This window comes from Vulpes vulpes, chromosome 14, assembly GCF_048418805.1.
Source record: "Vulpes vulpes isolate BD-2025 chromosome 14, VulVul3, whole genome shotgun sequence".
Classification (NCBI taxonomy): Eukaryota; Metazoa; Chordata; class Mammalia; order Carnivora; family Canidae; genus Vulpes; species Vulpes vulpes.
In genome coordinates, this window is record NC_132793.1 from 52,088,271 (window position 1) to 52,099,366 (window position 11,096).

Genomic DNA, 11,096 nt, shown 5'->3' on the forward strand with positions numbered 1-11,096 from the left:
CCTATCTCCAGCTTTCTCAAAACACTTCTGTATTAAATGTTCAGTGGGAACTTGTGGAGCTGAAGTGAATGGAGCTGATCTTTTAAGTTGCAAGGGACAACCTGGCATCTGGATGATTTTGTGTAGCTCTGCTCTAGATGGACATCTCAAGACCCTGTTAGTTTCAGAGCTCTAGAGCCTCCCATTTCTCCCATGTATCTAGAGCATAGAGAACATTGGTAGCCTCAGAGCTACCAATGTTCAATGTTCAAGAGGCAACTTTAGCAGTAACTGTGCAGATAACCAGATATTTTCTTTTACTCCTAAGTAGGAGCAATTAATAGTTTGGCCTCATATTAAAAATACAGATTTTAATGAGGTTCCTTGCTAGGTTTTGTTCATCATTATTTGTGCCAAATGAAAGCTTTCCAAGAATGTTCATTTAAAATCTAGAAAGATTTATTAAGTATGTATGTTTTAGTGTCAGAAAAATTAAATTCCAAAGAAAAACCATTCATTATGTAATGTAGAAAAAGAACAACTCTAAAGACAAAAGTCAACTGTATTTGAACGAATTATCCATTCATGTTGGGCTCTGTCTCCCTACTCTTCATTAAGAATTTATCAATTTCTTAGAAGGAAAACCTACTATACAGTGACGCTATATCAATATTTAATGTAATAGTGCCTGGAGCACTGGATTGACTATCTTATTGTGAAAATGGGAAAGGAAATTAAGACTCAGCCCTATTTTCTAATGGCAAGACACTCAGATAAATTACAATTTTGTTGTTGTTCTTTACATCCTAGGAGTGATAATGATCAGATTCTTTGTGTTCATTGATATGTTCTTGCTAGTTTCATTTTGTCAGACTTAACTGCAACGTTTAATGTTATCGATCAGTCTGGAAAGTGCTAGGATGTCCTAACATTCCCATGGTTATATGGCTTAGCTCTAGCTTGTCAAAAAAAACAAAAGTGGCTTGTTGGTCTTCCCCACTGGGTTCCTGAAATATCCACTATTTTCTCTATATTCTCAGAGGGTAGTCCCTCATACCTTACTAACCTAGCTTATTAGCAAAATTCCCAATAGATTTTTGCTTTTATTTTTACATTTAATATATTCAGTAAAAGTGTAATATATTCCTGACACCTGGCAATCCTCCTGATATTTCTGTGCTGCTTTCCTATCTACCTTTCAGTGTAAGATATAGTGATTCTGCTGCTGTCCAGGTATGGACTCTGTATAACATCAAGTTCACACAAAATCAGGGCATTCTATAAGACAGAAAAAGGACAGACACACCCAATATGTATAGAGGTATATAGTTTGGGCCAAGGCCATATTGCATTGTTTGAGGTGGTCAAGCAGAAGTGGGGTCCCAGTAGTATAACATGAGACAGCTGTTCTCATCAGGAAATCAGACCTGAAATGTCCTCATTTGACCACTGAGTCTGGTTACAAATGATTCTAGATCAACTCCGTGATATAAAAATTTCCAAGATTTTCTCCTTCAAAAGCAGCTTTTAATGTGTCTTCTAAGATCATTTTCTCCAATGTTCACCACTGCATTTTCTCATTAGCAGGTTTGTACTAAGTGAGTGAGACTTCTCTACGGATCTGAATGTTGTCAGAACATATAAAATTAAGTGCCTGGAAAAATGCCTTGGTGAAAAACCAATTAGACCATTAAATGCATTTGGAGAATCCATCTAATAGTAGATCCATCTAATAATAGATTTTAAGTTATATTAAAGCCAAAATATAGCTCTTATTCTTATAGCTTTCAACCCTGGCATTCCGTCTTGCTTTAAGACCACTCTATTCTGTATTATGTAGTGCCGTTGCTCCAAATGAACCAGGGCCAAGAAATTATCTCTTTATAGCAGGACAGCTCACCACAAAATGCATACATGATGCATCCTATCCCTCATCTGTAGATGACTCTCTTAGTCAGATTTCTGTGGTAAGTGGGTTTGAAGTCAGTTGACCAGCTGCAGAATGAAGAACACTTATTACTCATCCCTATGGAACTAAACTTCTGGTGATGCATTGTTTATCCAAGCAGTGCATCACTTCAACTGCATAATAATTATCTGTATATATGTATATAGTTATAGATAAGTAAAATAACTGGTTATATAAATGTAGATATAATGTGAGTGATCCTTGAACTATGGGTACCAATATTCTCAGGAGATAAATTTCTGGAACAATATGATCAGGAGGTAGCACTGAGAAGTAAAACATTTTTCTTAAGTGTAGGAAATATCCATTTATCCTTCCTTTGATAGCATTATTATCTTTGAAGTTTTCTCGGTTCCTGTAATTTGGGTGGAACAGCCTCAAGTGACCCAGGGCTGGCCACCCTGATCATCACATCTCTGGTTTTGGTTTACAGATGGGCTCATGATCCTGTCAGGGACAATGAAACTCAGTTCTCAGATGCTAGAGGAGCAATTGGGAGAAAAACCCTCTAACTGCCGGTAGCCATCTTGATGTCAGGAGTGGAGAGATGGCAGAAGAATGAAGCCAACACAAAGGATGGTAGAGAGAACCGGTCCTCTGAGGGCATAGAATATACAGTTAAGTGAACCTATAAATGATATCTTTTGCCTAATGTAGTTTAAATTGAAATTCTGTCATTTGAAATTGAAGTAGAACTGAATAATACATGGGTTTACTAATCAGGTGGGTCAAGGAAGTGCTACACACACAGTGTGTTAGTATTTCAGCAAGGAATCTGACAGTGTTTCTCAGGAAATCCTTGTGGATAACATGTGAAATGTGGGATGGATGCAAGTACAGTCAGGTGACTTCATCAATAATTGAAGAGTCATGTCCAAGAATGCTAATTCCATGTCAACCTGAAGGAAATTTTATAGTGGTGTGCCTCGGGGTCCTTCCCTGGCCCTGTCCTTTTTGACATATTTATCAAAGGTCTGGATGGCCTTCCTATCAAATTCTACAGATGACAAGATGATTGGAGCACTAGATAGAATGTTGGATAACAGAGACAAGTCTCTAAAACTCTTCATAAGCTAGAGCATCGGAATGGAATTTTAAAAAGAACAAATGTAGAATCTTTGAATTAGATCCAAAAATTAATTATACAAATAACTGGGTAACACTGGAAGCTTAGTTAAGTGTAATTTCAAAATGGATCAACAGTGCGATACAGCTAAATAAATAAATAAGTAAATAAAGCTATGTTAGATTACCTCAGTAGGACACAACAGTGATGGAAGTCGATGTCATATGGAACAAACCATGGTTAGGCTGGTAGGGCAGAGGCATATAGAGCCAAAGGAACTGAAGTTTTGCAAACATTTCTACCTGAATATCTAATGATCTGCCCCAATGGGCCGAATCAGATAAGCAAAAAGGATGCACATTACCAAAGGGAATGTTCATACCCCTTTTGCTGCTCCCACTTGTTATTTCAATATTCTGTCTCCCTCTTCCCCAATAGGAAGGGTTGTTTTTTTTTTTTCTCTGAGAGATAAGTTATACTACCTAATAGAGTAGGCAAGAAGGATGGGGGGAGGAAGAGACAGGAGGGCCAATGGGCACATGATGAGGAGGAGTTTGGGGAAATTTAATCATAGTAGTTTTTTTCCAGAGCACTTTTAAAGTGTAAGAGATTAGAGGGAAAAGAAGGAAAGGGACCTAATTTGGATTAGAGGAAGCACTCAAGTACATGTAAAATCAAAATGCACCTTGACCATAATTACTCAGCTTTTGGTAGGAGTCCCTGGCTTTGTAAGTATTTATTAGTACCTTTTTTTTTTTTTTTAAGATTTTATTTATTTCTTCATGAGAGACAAGAGAGAGAGAGAGAGGCAGAGACACAGGCAGAGGGAGAAGCAGGCTCCATACAAGGAGCCTGATGCGGGACTTGATCCTGGGACCCCAGGATCACGCCCTGAGCCGAAGGCAGACCTCAACTGCTGAGCCACTCAGGTGTCCCTATTAGGACTTTTCATGTATTTCCTTCTCAGCCTGATTCTGCTTCCTCCCCATTCCCTACCACAGGCATACGAAAGGTTTATGGGAAACCCTACCACATTCTTAATCAAGAATATATGATAGTGGATTTCATGCCACAATGCAACTGGGTCTAGAAGTAGACAAGACTAATTTCTTCGAATGCAACTAATCATCCTATTACTGGAGGTTTTGGCAGGTACAATCAGACAATAAGTTAAAATAATGAAAAAAATCTGGAAGGGCGAAGACGAAATTGCCCTTGTTTGTAGATTATATAATAGTTTACATTAAAGCACAAGAGATAGATGGCTGGGTGGCTCAGCGGTTGGGCATCTGCATTTGACTCAGGGTGTGATCCCTGAGTCCCCGGATCAGATCGAGTCCCACATCAGGCTCCCCACAGGAAACCTGCTTCTCCCTCTGCCTACATCTCTGCCTCTCTTGAATGGATGAATAAAAATCTTAAAAAAAAATAAAGTACAAGAGAAGTTACAAACTATGAAAATTAATAAGGGAATTCAAGGTTAGCAAGGTTGAGAAATACAAATATCATTAAACAAAGACAAACAGCAGTCCTTTATACCAGCAATAACTAATTAGAAAATGTGATGGAAAATAAAAACATTATTTACAATAACTCAAACGCTAAAAACTACGAGTTGGCCTAATGATGGTCCTTATAGAGGAAAATTTAAATTTAAAAGAAGAGGGAAGGACCCCACTGGAGCCACCTCTGTCAGCAACATGTTCAAGGTAATTCGGCCGTCTCTGGGGCCAGCCAGCCTGAGTCTGCTCACCTTTAAAGTCTATGCATCACCTAAAAGGGACTCACCTCACAAAACTTCTGTGAAGGTTAATGAGCTTTCACTCTACTTCGTTCCTGAGGGTCAATCTAAATATGTGAAGGAGCCAACGACCCAGCTTGAAAAAAGCATTTCACATCTCTGACATTATTGCAAGCCATATACAAGTTGGTGTCAGGAAATGTACTCACAAACGAAGCCCAAGATGCAGAGCTTAGTTCAGTGGGGGTTAGACAGCTATGAATATCTCCAAAATGCACCTCCTGGATTTTTTCCAAGACTTGGTGTTATTGGTTTTGCTGGCATTGTTGGACTTCTTTTGGCTAGAGGGTCAAAAAGAAAGAAAGAAGCTGGTGCATCCACCTGGGCTCATGGGACTAGCTGCCTCTCTTTATTATCCACAACAAGCCATCGTATTTGTCCAGCCAGGAAATGTGAAGAGTTCACCTGGAAATAAGTAGAATGCTCCATGCTCTGCCCATTTTAATCAGTTATAGGTAAACATTGGAAACTCCATGCATTTTCTACAGAAGAATGGCAGAGAAGTCAGTTCTGAATGTAGTAAATTGGCTTTCTTCTTCAGGAAAAACTATTCTAGGCTTCTTTGTTATCTTGGGTGATGCCATACTACAAGTGGACTAATTGGAAATCCTTTCACCTAGAGAAATAATGTCCAGCATTAGAACTCCTCGTTCCCATGTTGCTATTTATGTACATAATTAAAATTCCAAATTAAAAAAAAAAGAAGAGGGAAGATTTGAATAAATGAAAGTCACACATATAAATGATGTGATACCTTTATAATTTAAAGATGTAGATTTCCATAAATTGATCTAAAAATTCCATGCAATTACAATAAAAATTTCAGTGGAATATTTTGGGAAAACTGGGTAAAACTGCTTCTTAAATTAATGTAGAACAATAAAGGACCAGAAACAATTAAAACAATTTTTAAAAAAGAAGAGCAAATAAGGAGCTTGACCTAAGCAGATACTAAGAAATACTACAGACATTAAGAAAAACTATCACAGTTAAAGCAATATACTACTGGTAAAAGAACAAGTGAAAAATTAATAATAAAGTTATGAGGCAGACCCTGAATGAGAACCTTTGGGACCTTAGGTAGAAAAGGATGTCTTAAAAGTAACCCTCAAAGTACAATCCCTAAAAAGAATTAAGGATGGAGTTTGGCTATATCAAAACAATTCAAAGTTCCTATTGAACAAGGGACCCTATATACAATATTAAAAAGTGACTCACATACTGGAAGATCTTTATAACATCTATGACAGACAAACCATTAGTTTCTAGAATATATAAAGAACTCTCAACAATTTACAAGGAAAAGATAGAAACCCGATAGAAAAATGGATAAAAAATATGAATAGGCAATTCACTGAAAATCTAATCATTAAAAAAAAATTTGAGGAGATGTTTAATTTCACTTATAATAAAAAATGTTAATTAAGACTATCAGGAGATATCATCTGATATTATTCATACTCACAAAATTTAAGCACTGAATATATCACCTGCCAGCAAAAATATGGGGCAATAGGAACCTTCTTACAGACCAGGTGGGAGCGTAATCTAGTGTGATCATTTTGGATTGCAATTTGGCAGGATTTAGTGATACTAAGTTTGTATATTCCCCGTGATTCAGGAACTCCACTCGGTATAACGGTGTACAGGAGACATTCAGAGAGGACACTGCATGATTGTTTTTAGTGGTGGGGGTTGGAGGCAACATGTGTGCCCCTCACTAGGGGAAGAGTATGATAGAGTACTTGTCTAAGATGGAATAATATGCAGTGAACAAAAGAAAATCAATCCAATCTTCATATAATAGCACAACTGGATCTCACAATGGTATATACATTCAATGGAAGACTCTTCAGCCTTTAAAAAGAAGAAAAACCTGCAATATGTGACAACACGGATGAATTGTGAAGATGTCATGCTAAGTCAAATAAGCCGGATATAGACAGACAAATGCTGCATGATTCCACTTTTATGAGATATCTAAAATAGATTCATAGAATCAAATTGTAGAATGGTGGTTGCAGAGACTGGAAAAAGAGAAAAATGGGTAGTTTTTAATCAACAGGCATAAAGTTTTAGTTAAGCAAGATAAGTAAGCTCAAGAGATCTGGTGTACAACACTGTACCTATAGTTGACAAAAATGTATTATACACTTAATTTGTTAAGAAGGTAAATCTCATATAAATGTTCTTACCATGGTAAAATTAAATAAACATACTGCTACAGGAAATAAATGAGGTTTATAGCAAAATAAGAAATGTGTAAATGCCTAGAAACAATTTCACACATGCCAAGCAATATTTTTACAACTACACATGTAGCCACATAAACTAAGGTATAGAAGGTAGATTGGAAGCATCCATATTGCAAACAAAAGAATGGGGATCTATGAAAGGATGGGAAATGGGATCAGGGATAAGGATGAATGAGAAGAAGAAATTAAAAGGAGGGTCTTGCACCAATTTTAAATACTAAGAGTAAGGAAACATAATTAATTCTGTATAAGCAAAGACCCCAAAAAAGGGAAAGTGGGGGGAAAAAGATGACTTAAAGGATACTAATTTAGGATCTCCTTCTCCATAAAACGTTTAAATGAGGTTTCATTATCCAGATTTCAGGCAATAACTGTTTTTAAATGATCTATGGAGAAAGTAGCCTTTTGCTCCTGAGGTCCTAAGGTTCAAACTGTCTACACATCAAAAGAAATCAACTTAATTTATAAATTATGCATTCTCTCTTCCTTTCATATGTCTATCCGTCTAGTTATATCCTAAAGCATAATCATTTATATGGTGCCATAGTATATAAAGCATTTTCATGTGAACTATACCATTTTTCGAGCTATACCATTCAATTTTCACAAAAATATGTAAAGGTATTATTAAAGGTGAGTTAGGTATTATTATTAATTATTAATTATTATTATTATTGGTTTCTCCTTTTGTAGATTGTAAGCGCTCATTTTTTGCCCAGGTCACATTAGTGGCAAGGGCCAGAACCGGGGATTGAATCCATATTGCATGACATAAAAATCTCATGATCTTTCCACTGAATCCATTTTCCAGAGATGAACGTGCCCAATACACGATTTTCCTTAATTATGAACATCTCTGAACTATAGCTCAGAATTTTTTATCCAATGTCTGGCAATTAACAGCTGCAGGACCCCAGACTCAAAATGTTTCTGTGCCTTGAACGGCAAAAGGCCAACACTGAAATAATGTCAGACCAAAGGTCTCTACAAAATGAGCTTCTTAAAAATACAGAAGCAAATGTTTAAAAATTTACTAGCAGCTTTGAGTACTTTTGAGGGCCCACTGAGCCCTCCAGAGGCTCCTGTAGTCTCTAGAACTGGACTTGGGTTTGCAAGGAAGTACTGCAGGCAGTAGAGCCAGGCTCACCAACAGTCACCTCCAGATCTATCTGATAAAGGCCCCCTAGCTCTCTGCTCCAAGAGCTAGAAATCAGGGATGATGCTTCCCTTGTGTTGTGGTTGAGCACATTTAATGGACAAGCAGGAGTCTAGACAGAATGTGTGCTAGTTCCTCTATATTTACAACATCCCTGACAGGGTCAATGAAACTCCCTAAGTATAAGTATTAATTAAGTATTAATTCCTTAAACAGTGTTGGAAGGTCTGTAACCAAACTAAGGAACTGTGGTTCTCTACCCTAGCTAGGCAATAGAACCACCTGAGGAGTTTACAAAAACACTGATGCTTTTACCCAGTAGACCAGTTAAATCAGAATCTCCTGTGAGTAGAACCCGTGTATCAGAATGTTGTTTAAAATCTCCCTAGATGGTGATGAATATGCTGTGTAATTAGATAGTGGTGGTGGTTGCCGTGCAACTTTGTGAATAAGAACCACTAACTTGGACCCATTAGCAGGGTAATTTTTATGTGTGCCAATTATACCTAAATTAAAAACAAAAAAACTTTCTCGGTTACTCTAATGTATAGCCTGTGCTGAGAACCACTATGAGATTAGATGGTACTTTCCAACCTGGGCTGCACCTTGGAGTCTATGGGGGAGCTTTAAAAAAAACGATACTGAAGCCTAATCATAACCACCATAGAATCTGATGTTACTGGTCTGGGCATCTGGAGTTTAAAAACCTCCCCAGGTGACAATAATGTGCAACCAGCTTGAGACCCCTGGTCCTGAATAGTGGCCTGCCACCTGGGCTACCCAGAGGAGCACCTGGAAGCTTGTTAGAAATGTGGGTTCTTAGTCCTACCCTAGACCTACTCAATCAGAAATTCTGGGGTTGGTTCCAGCAATCTATGTTGTAACAAGCCCCCCGGGTGATTCTGATGCTGGCTACAGTTTGAGAACCACTGTTCTAGCCCTCAAGTAAATGGCATTCCTACCCCATTACCCTTAAACCTCCCTAATCCCTAAATATTGTGTTCCAGAGACAGAAAACTTTTGGATATCTGGTCAACCTGGAAAGTGACCCAATTGGAACCAATTAGTGAGGAGGAAACTGGGTAAGATGCCGGGTTATAATGTTTCTCTTACATAAAAGAGTGTTAATTTTGAGGATCCAATGGAGCTGGACAGGGATCCCAGCTTTGTGGGGGAGGGAGGATGGGAAGGGGATGGGCCTAAGGAGCTTGCTGCCCGCTGGGGGAAGAGCACTAACCTGAAGCCTTGAGGCTGGTGGTGGAACAGGCAGGTCTTCTGGAGGCAGAGATCATGGAGGTTTCGATCAAGGTGGCAGCTTCATTCGTGGCCATAGCAGCAACCACTTCTGAGATGGAGGTGGTGGTGGCAACAGAGGAGCATCCGGACGAGGAGGTGGAAGGGGCAGCTTTAGCAAAAGCCAAGACCGAGGCCCTCCAGAGCATGTAGTTCTATTAGGAGAGTTCTCACATCCCTGTGAAGATGGCAAAGCTTGTGAATGTGCTACAGGTGAAACTAAGGTGCCTTATTCCAATGCTGCTACTTACTTAGAGAACAAAGAACAAATTAGTAAAGTGGGTGAACTATTTGGACGGCTTGGAGGTTTTTATTTTTCTGTTAAATTGTCAGAAAATATGAAGGCATTTTCTTTTAAAAACCTGCAGAAGTTTTATATAGACCCATAGAAACTGCTACCACTGCAGAGGTTTTTACCTTGACCTCCAGGTGAGAAGGGACCTCCAAGAGGTGGTGACAGGAGGAGGAGGTGGCCAAGGCGGTGGTTTTAGAGGCAACAAGAGAAGGTGGAAGTGAAGGCTTCGGAGGAGGAATGGTGGGGTGGTTGCAGGGGCAGAGGACATTAAGTGTCACAGTTGACAGAAACTTCCTGCATGATCTACTTCTATGGATCAGAGACTTCTTTCTTGAGCAAGTCTTGAAGAACTCGTCATTTTACAACAGTGGAACTAAAATATCAATGCCATGCAAAAGAGAGTACAACATAGGCAATTTTTCTCTAAGAGTATGAACAAGTGTTTTAATGTTTCCTACAATGCTTGGAGCTCTGTGGGTGCTTAATAAATGGACACTTTTCATTTGAAGCATTAAAAAGAGAATGTTAATTTCAGTTCTCATACCACATCCTTGAAATTAGAATTATAAAATATTACCTACGTGGTCTATTATTCATGAATTTTGAAACTCAAAGTACATTGTGTAACCTCAAAGCCTTTCTTCATCTTGGCCTTTTTAAGCCAGTGGTTCTCGGGGCAACTGGGTGGTGCAGCCTGTTAAGTGTCTGACTCAAAAAAAAAAAAAAAAAAAACCCCACCTCACTCTTGGTTTTATCTTGGGGTCATGAGATTAAGCCCCCAGTCACCTCAGCCCTGGCAGAGTGGGCTTAAGACTCTCTCCCTCTTCCTCTGCCCTTCCCCCACCCCCACTAAAATAAGTAAATAAATCTTTAAGCCAGTGATTTTCTTTTTTCTTGGTTTTGATCAATAAACGATTCTCCTTTCCACCTTCTGCAGCCATTTGCAAACGTTGTTGGAATAGCATTGACATTTTAGAAAATATATTGCTTAGAATTTTGTTTTCTAAGTTTGAATGAAAAACCTAGATTTAGATCAGTATTAAAGATTTTGAGACGATTTTTTTCTACCTGCCAGCCCACAGGTGTAAAATATCTTACTGCATCATTAATTATAGACTCCTAATGAAGCAGATTTCCCTAGATTTTCAGCATTTGTGGCAATATCACTTAACAATATTGATCTAAAATCAGTCTTTGAAGAAATGGCTACGTTATTCGTCCTATGTTAGGTCACCTTGATATAATAAGGTTGCTAATAATTTATCCCCCTAACACTAATTAC

General features: G+C 38.4%; 2 pseudogenes; both read left to right on the forward strand.

Moving 5' to 3' along the window:
* Positions 1 to 4,714: 4,714 nt before the first annotated feature.
* Positions 4,715 to 5,234, forward strand: LOC112915601 (MICOS complex subunit MIC26 pseudogene; annotated as a pseudogene).
* A 4,079-nt stretch (positions 5,235 to 9,313) lies between these two features.
* LOC112915560 (H/ACA ribonucleoprotein complex subunit 1 pseudogene) lies at positions 9,314 to 10,085 on the forward strand (annotated as a pseudogene).
* The last annotated feature ends 1,011 nt before the right edge of the window (positions 10,086 to 11,096 follow it).